The following is a 7396-nucleotide window of genomic DNA, read 5'->3' as shown; positions in this document are numbered from 1 at the left end:
AGACTCTGATCAAAAGAGTAGTCGTATTGGCTGTCTAGCCAATCTGCCCTGTTATCATTACGCCAAAAAGGTCTCTCCTTTTTATTGGTTTCCTTTTCTTTATGGATATATATATATTTTTTTTTATTGAGAGTGAGGTAGCATGTCATCTTAGTTACGTTAGTGAGTTAGTAACACACCAACTTAATTAATATTCAGACCGATGTCTACGAGAGTATCCCAGCAAAATTAGACTAATTCCTGCCGCAGGCCCACGAACTCAAAAACCCCTCAAACTTGCTGGTTACAAACTAGCATAAAGTTTAAAGTATAAACCATAACAGAGCATGCTCTCTATCTCTTCTCCTTCTTTAGAGGACTTTTGGTCCTTAAACACAAATTTTTCTACCCTAGACCTGGTTTGTTATTAGACTCTGACCTGAGCTAGTGCCTCTAATATGCTCCATGGCTTATCTAGATGCTATTATCGCTAAGTGTGCATTTTCTAATATCCATCATCAACTTTAGTCAGGGTGTTGACTTTTCTCTTTACTTTTTCGTTAAGAACCAAGGTACTTAGGTCAGACTCTCTTACATTATTCTTGAGCTCATGAGAATAGTTTATTCTATTTTCAGGGGCATTAGTCCTAAGAGCAAGTTTACCCGTAGTCAAGAAATGTCAAGGTCGAAAAGTCAAGAATTCGACCAGTCAAGTTACTGTTCACTACCACTGGACATGGGTTAGCACTCTTTTTTTTCTTGACCGGTCAACACTGTTCAAAAGTTTTACTGTTCATCTTGCTTATTAATCCAAAATATTTACTGTTCGAAATCACTGTTCAATTTTTACTATTCACTTTTACTGTTCACTTTTAATTGTAAGCCGTAGGATTGCAAATTTGATTGAAATGAAGGGCTGGGATTGCTTGACCGTTAGGCCCAGAATTCAAAGGAAGAATCCACGTGGCATGTCGGCCCCCTATATATCTCTATCGCTACGCGACAAGGCGTCTGGCTCCACTCTCTATCCGTTGCGGCACCACGCGTCGATGCCCAGTCCTCCACTCCCTCCCAAGGCGCGTCGACCATTGCTGAGCTCCTCCTCACGTCAGCCACAATCAGGCCTGGGCCTAGCTGGCATCTGGGCTTGGTCGGTCATGGAAATAGTCATGGATATGACTATTTTCTTTGCTGTAGTCAAGAAAGGGTTGGTTTTGCCCGGTCAAAAAACCACCGGTGCAAGTAGCAAAATTGCTCTCAAGGTCACCACATAGGATTTTTCTTGACTATGACCAGTCAAGAGCAAACCGCTGCACTTGCTCTAAGGGAGATGATTTTTTGGGGTTTATTCTTCTATGTTTAGCATTAGGCTATGTGTCATTGTCCTTTTTTGTAGAGGTAAATTGACAGGAAAAGTTTTAAATTTTGAGTTTTGAGTTATTCCAATTTGTCGAATAAAGTATCCACATATTTTCATTTAATGGTTGCGTTAGAAACTACCTAAAGTTACTTAGATGATTTTTTTGTCATGATCTAAAAAAGGGGTGATATCATGTGTAATAGCTCTATGGATAATGTCAGTAGTTTTGTATTTCAAGTTTCTCGATAACTTTTCGTTAAGTTTTTAACACATTGTCATTCTAAGAAATCGTGGCACATGAGGATTCATTGAAATATTTCATGGACATCATATCTACCAAGGAGTTAAAAATACTAATATCAAACATCTTGCGGATAAGTTTGAAGTACAACTTGCTAGGAGCAAAAGAAAATACGGAAGTCAAAGTAGTTTTTTTTTTTTTTTTTTTTTTTTTTTTTTTAAACCCCACCTCATTCCCACCCATGATGGGGCTCGAACTCCTGACCTCTTATATATGAGACCAAAGCCTTACCACCCCACCAAACACACACACCCTAAGTCAAAGTAGTTGTGTGTCTTCCTTTTAGTATTTGGATTTTTTCTAGTTTTCATTTGGATTTAAGTTTTCTTTAGAATAAATGTTTGGGGCCGTGACCACTTACCCAATTTTAGCCTAAAAATTTCCCACTTACTCCACCAATAGTTTTTTAACCCCTGTTTGAGCCCAAAAGTATTTTTGGCAAGATCCTTTAGTGGATTCAGCACAGCGGGCCGATACCTGCGGCCCAAAAATAAGCCTATTCGGGTTTGGGTTACAGCTTCACCCATTCCGTGATCCATAAGGAAAACGAAACCTTATTGGAGTCGGGTAGCGAGGATTGAATAGGAAACTTCAACCAATAATCCTTCTGTGGCAAGGAGCAGTCGAAACCCTAGGTATATATACCAGGTTTCAAGGACTAATAAAGGACCTCTCTCATATCAATCAATCCTAGCGATTACAAAGCCTCCCCGGAGCAAACCTTCAACCTTGTTGAAATCCGGTGACCGCGCGCCAGTCCCAGTCTCTCCAAGAGCCGACTGTCAGCATCATCAGATCAACCCGGCGACCGTACTTTCAGTCCCAGTCTCCCCAGGAGCCGACTGCGAGCGCAACCGCCACCGTTACTACCAACGAAGCAAGGGTAACGCCCTCGCAACCCAGCGAAGCTAAAGTCACGCTTTAGCGCAACCCGTGCTTTCTCCAAACTTCCCAGTGATTGCTCTGCTTAGTCTACAACACTAAGTATCGATTCGGTGACGCGAAGAGATCACACCCAAAGTCCTTATCCGTAAGGCAGAAAGTCCTTTCTCGGAAGGCTAGAGAAGAACCTTGTGGCGAGGTTGGTGCTCTCCTCGTCCACAACGCTTGAAGAAGAAGTCAGGTCAAGGGACTACCCCGACGACTGCACCCCACGGTGCTGGCACGCCTGCGCACACGCTCAAAAGAGACAGTTTGCAAGCCAACTGGTTTTTGCGCCAAACAACTCCATTTACCCAATCTAACAGTGTTTGACAGTATTGCCCTCATTTTAATTAACAAATTACACTCATATCTCTCTCTCCTCCCCCTCATCGATTTCTCTCTCTCTCTTTCTCTAACCTCGTCTCAGGCTCTCTCTCTCTCTCTCTTTCTAAGCCACGACGCCCACCACTCCACCGTCGATGTCGGCCTCCACCGCCTCCGCTCTGTCCCACCGTGGGACCACCAGAGGATGACGCCATCCAACTCCACGATCCCAGCCCCTCTGGGCTTCGTCAGATTTCCGGGAAGCTCTCCAAGCCGGAATCGGGTCTGGGCTTCGCCGGTTTTGTTTGTCAGATGTCCGGGAAGCTCCGAAGCTCCACGCTTGAATCGGGTCTAGGCTTCGCCGGTTTTGTTTATCAGAAGTCCGGGAAGCTCCGAAGCTCCACGCCGAAATCGGGTCTGGGCTTCACTTGCAGGTCTCGGACGACGTCAAAACGGTGGTCTATTGGGGGGTAATAGACAGATTATTGCCCCCCAATAATTTCTTAAATGTGGTTAATTAATAACTGAAATTAGAGTTTTAATAAGTCTTATGTTGTTTTGAGTTTATTAAAGTACAATAATCTGTCAATGATAGAAACTAGTGATTTTTGGGGTGGTCTATTGGGAGGCAATAGATAGATTATTGCCCCGCAATAATGTCTTAACTGTGGTTCATTTATTACAGGTCATTTCAACAAAATGCTGCTAGATTCATTAACCAAAATAATTAGGTTTATTGGGGGGTCATAAAAAGTTTATTGCCTCCCAATAATTTTTTAATAGATGGTCAAAAGTAACTCAGTTTGGTTTTAAATTAGTTTACAAAAGTACAGGTATTCAAATTCAACAGTTAGTGAATTTAAGTCCCCAAACAATTAGGTTATGAACGCCCATTTTGCCACAACGACCACAACGAATTGGCTTTTTTTTCACACTCTCCACTTGACTTGAACCGCTTCACCATAGGCCTCCCGGGTGGCCTCTTAACAAGAATAAATGCACCTAACAACAAAAGGATCACCCATATTCATGCAAAAAATAACAAAACAAATATATGATTGCCCCGCAATAAACAGATTATTGCCCCCCAATAATATATCAGAAATACCAAAACACATTAGAAGCAGTCTTTAAACACAAAGGAAAATATCACCGAACACAATTATAGAGACTTTATAACAATTAAGACACATTATTGCCCCCCCCCAATAGGAAGATTATTGACTCCGGTTGACGATTTTGCCCACAATTCCAGTCATTTTGCAACAATTCCGGTTGACCATTTGCCTTCACACTGATTTGACTCCGATTGCAACGACTCCGGTTGCAGCCTGGGACCGGAGATACAATCAAGTTGTGATTTCCGTGATGATCAGTCGCCGGCGAGAGAGACAGAAGTAAATCGAAGACGTACCCGATTCTACTGGCGGTCGTTGATTCCTTTAGAAGGTCCAACCCGGCTCGCCGAGCTTCTCAGCGACGAGGACCGTCGGCTTGGCGTCGAGCCTGGCCGCAGAGATTACGACGACGAGTTTCGGCGCGGCGAAGGGGAGAGCCGGCGTCGTGGGCAACCTGCTGGAAGGATGGAGGGAGGGAGAGAGAGATCTGACGTCGTCTAGAGAGAGAGAGAGAGATAGATAGAGAAATCGGTGAGGGGGGGAGGAGAGAGAAATCAGTGAGGGGGAGAGAGAGAGAGAGAGAGACTGAGAGGAGAGAGATTGATCAGGGCAAAACAGGTCCAACTCTTAGAGTTTTGGGTAAGTGGGGTTTAAAAATAAAAATTGTTGTATAAGTGGGCAATCTCTTAGAGTGTTTGGGTAAATGGGGTTAATTAACCCCAAAATTGGGTAAATGATCATTTCCCCTAAATGTTTCCTTATCCTAGTGTATAAGGAATAAGTTCCTAGTTCTAGTATGAATAGGTTTATTTTAATTTCTATATAAGGCGCCTTTTAGAGTCTTAGATTGTAATTTTCAATCAAGTCATCAAGAAGAAGGAAAAAATAAGAAAATTAGAGAGAAACTTCTTATTTTCTTACGGTTGTGCATGTTCACTAGTGGATTCTAACTTGTTTGCTAGTAGATTCTAGCTTATTTCCTAAGATTTTTGACGGACAAATCCTTGTTCTATTGTGATTAAGTTTTCGCTATCACTTCTCCTTGATTTCGTTACACTCGTGCCATGGTGGAATTGCATATTTGCTATCTGCAGGGGCTAAATAAATAATCTTCATCCTAAATTTGCTTTACCTACTAATTGGTGTTAAGAATCATTAAGTGCAATGGATTCTGGAAACTTGGGAGAGATATTGAAGCATTTGGAGATGCGAAATGAGCTCTTGATAAAAGCATCTGAATCAGTACTATAAGAATTGCCTAACCTTCAGAGCGAAGAAGAAATGAGGTTGCGCAAGTATTATGCTATAATGTTGGAGAATGTAAAGTAAAAAAGATTCAAGAACTACATGAATTTTGGCAGAAGCATGGCCACGAAAAAGTTTTAACTCACACTACAATTGAAAACACTACTACATTAGTCACTGCTACTAGCAAAGAAAATTGATGATTTTCAAAATGTTGTTTTCACATTGTTGAATGACCTGTAAATATAATATTGGCACACTATAATAGTATGTTATAATGCTATTTATCTTGTTATGTGTGTTACAAAAAATAATGATGGATCTAAAGGGTCTAATCTTTCATGAATATGAGATTCCGGTAAAAAAGCAGCTCTTGTGTCTTCCATAGGACATTAATAACCAGCGTTGCTAGGGGTCCTCAATGAGAGCGAGAGATTGAGAGTGAGAGATCGAGAGCGAGAATCGAGAGGGAGAGGAAGAGCGAGAGAATTAAAATGTTTCGGAAAAAAAAAATTGAAATGAAAAATTGAACTGTTTAGTGGGTTTAGTGCAGTGGTAGGCTGTAATTTTTTAATTTTTCGTGGCTAGAATCGTCTTTTATATTTTTTTGGGGTTAGTGGGAACAAAATTCTTTTGCTGGTGTAATTGGGCTAATTTTAACCCATTTTGATGCTATGGGTCAAGGTTCCTTAAATATTTGCTTATTCATTGGCTTGAAACTCTATGTAGATCTTGATTTGATCATTATGTCGAAGTGTAGGAGCCGCTCTATCCTTATCATATTCAAAGTTTAGCTTGTCTCATTCGAGATGAGAATAATGTAGGTAACGGATGAGATTTCACAGTCGTGAAAAAAAGTGTTCTTAGATGCTTTGTCATCTAACACACAATGTTACCATAACTATTGATACCAAAATTCTAGCAGTATTGGGAGCTATTTCTTAAATGAGAATTGACATTTGATTTAGTTAAAAAAAAAACCTCTCTAATGGTTTATTATATTTCTAATCTTAGGGTCATTAATTGGAAGTTCAAAACTACCTGGAGTAACTGTCGGTGCATACAATCCTCTCCTCTTTTTAAGAGATAATATTGTAGCAACCCTTCTAGCCAATTTTGGCATCACCTATATGATGGTGCATAGGTCGTGTGAAGTGTACCTAGTTTATTTTTATTTTTTATGATCAAGATATTTTCGTTCTTCTTATGTAATTTGGCTTTCTCTAGTCGAGTTATTTTTGTTATGGGAATGGTATTAGCCTATGAAATAAAAGGCGTCAACATCTTTGAGGAATCACTATAGTCGAAATTGGAACGAAAACCAAAACCAAGTTCAACTACGATTTAGATTTTCCCAAATCACCAGTTTGTCAAATCGAACTGAATACAAAGAAATTTGAAAAAATAAAAAATAAAAAAATCCTTCAATATGCATGTAATACCCAATTTGTCCCTATTAACCTACTAATTTCTTTAGAACTTTATCCTTTTATGAGAGTAATACGGATAACTCAAGTGTATAAATCTTGATTTGATCGTTTCTAGAAGTTAGTTCTCCAAAAAAAAAAAAAAACTTTGATCATCTACAAACTTTCTGAAGTCAAAGAATTAACAAATAATGATTTAGCAGTATGAAATGAAAGTTGGAATGACAAAGTAAGGCACAAAGAGTGTTGTAAAGCTAACAAAATTATGGACTTAATTAAGAAGTCTAAGAAACTTCATTTGGCCTTAAGCAGGATGAAAAAATGTTATTCTTAAGATTAGTCAAACAAATAAATTTCAAATTTCAAATTTCATTTAATGATCAAATTTCAAATCATCCGACGCTCTCTTCTGTGCTCACGGTGTCTCAGCTGCAAGGGCAGGCGGTGGGCTGACTAGCCTAAGTTCAAGCCAGGCAGGAAGTCCCATGTCATCCAGGTCTGCAATTGTGTTTTCATCTGCGACTTGAACCACGACCCCTAACAACGCTGGATTATTAACGTCCTGTGGGAGACACAAGAGCTGCTTTTCCACCGGAATCCCATATTCACGAAAGATTAGACCCTTTAGATCCATCATTGTAGAATTAGCATCAAGCTCGAGAGGTAACCATGAAACTACATAAATCATGATTCCTGAAAAAAATTTACCAAGCAGGTA

Source organism: Rosa rugosa, chromosome 6, assembly GCF_958449725.1.
Source record: "Rosa rugosa chromosome 6, drRosRugo1.1, whole genome shotgun sequence".
In the NCBI taxonomy this organism is placed as follows: Eukaryota; Viridiplantae; Streptophyta; class Magnoliopsida; order Rosales; family Rosaceae; genus Rosa; species Rosa rugosa.
This window is presented reverse-complemented; position numbering follows the sequence as displayed.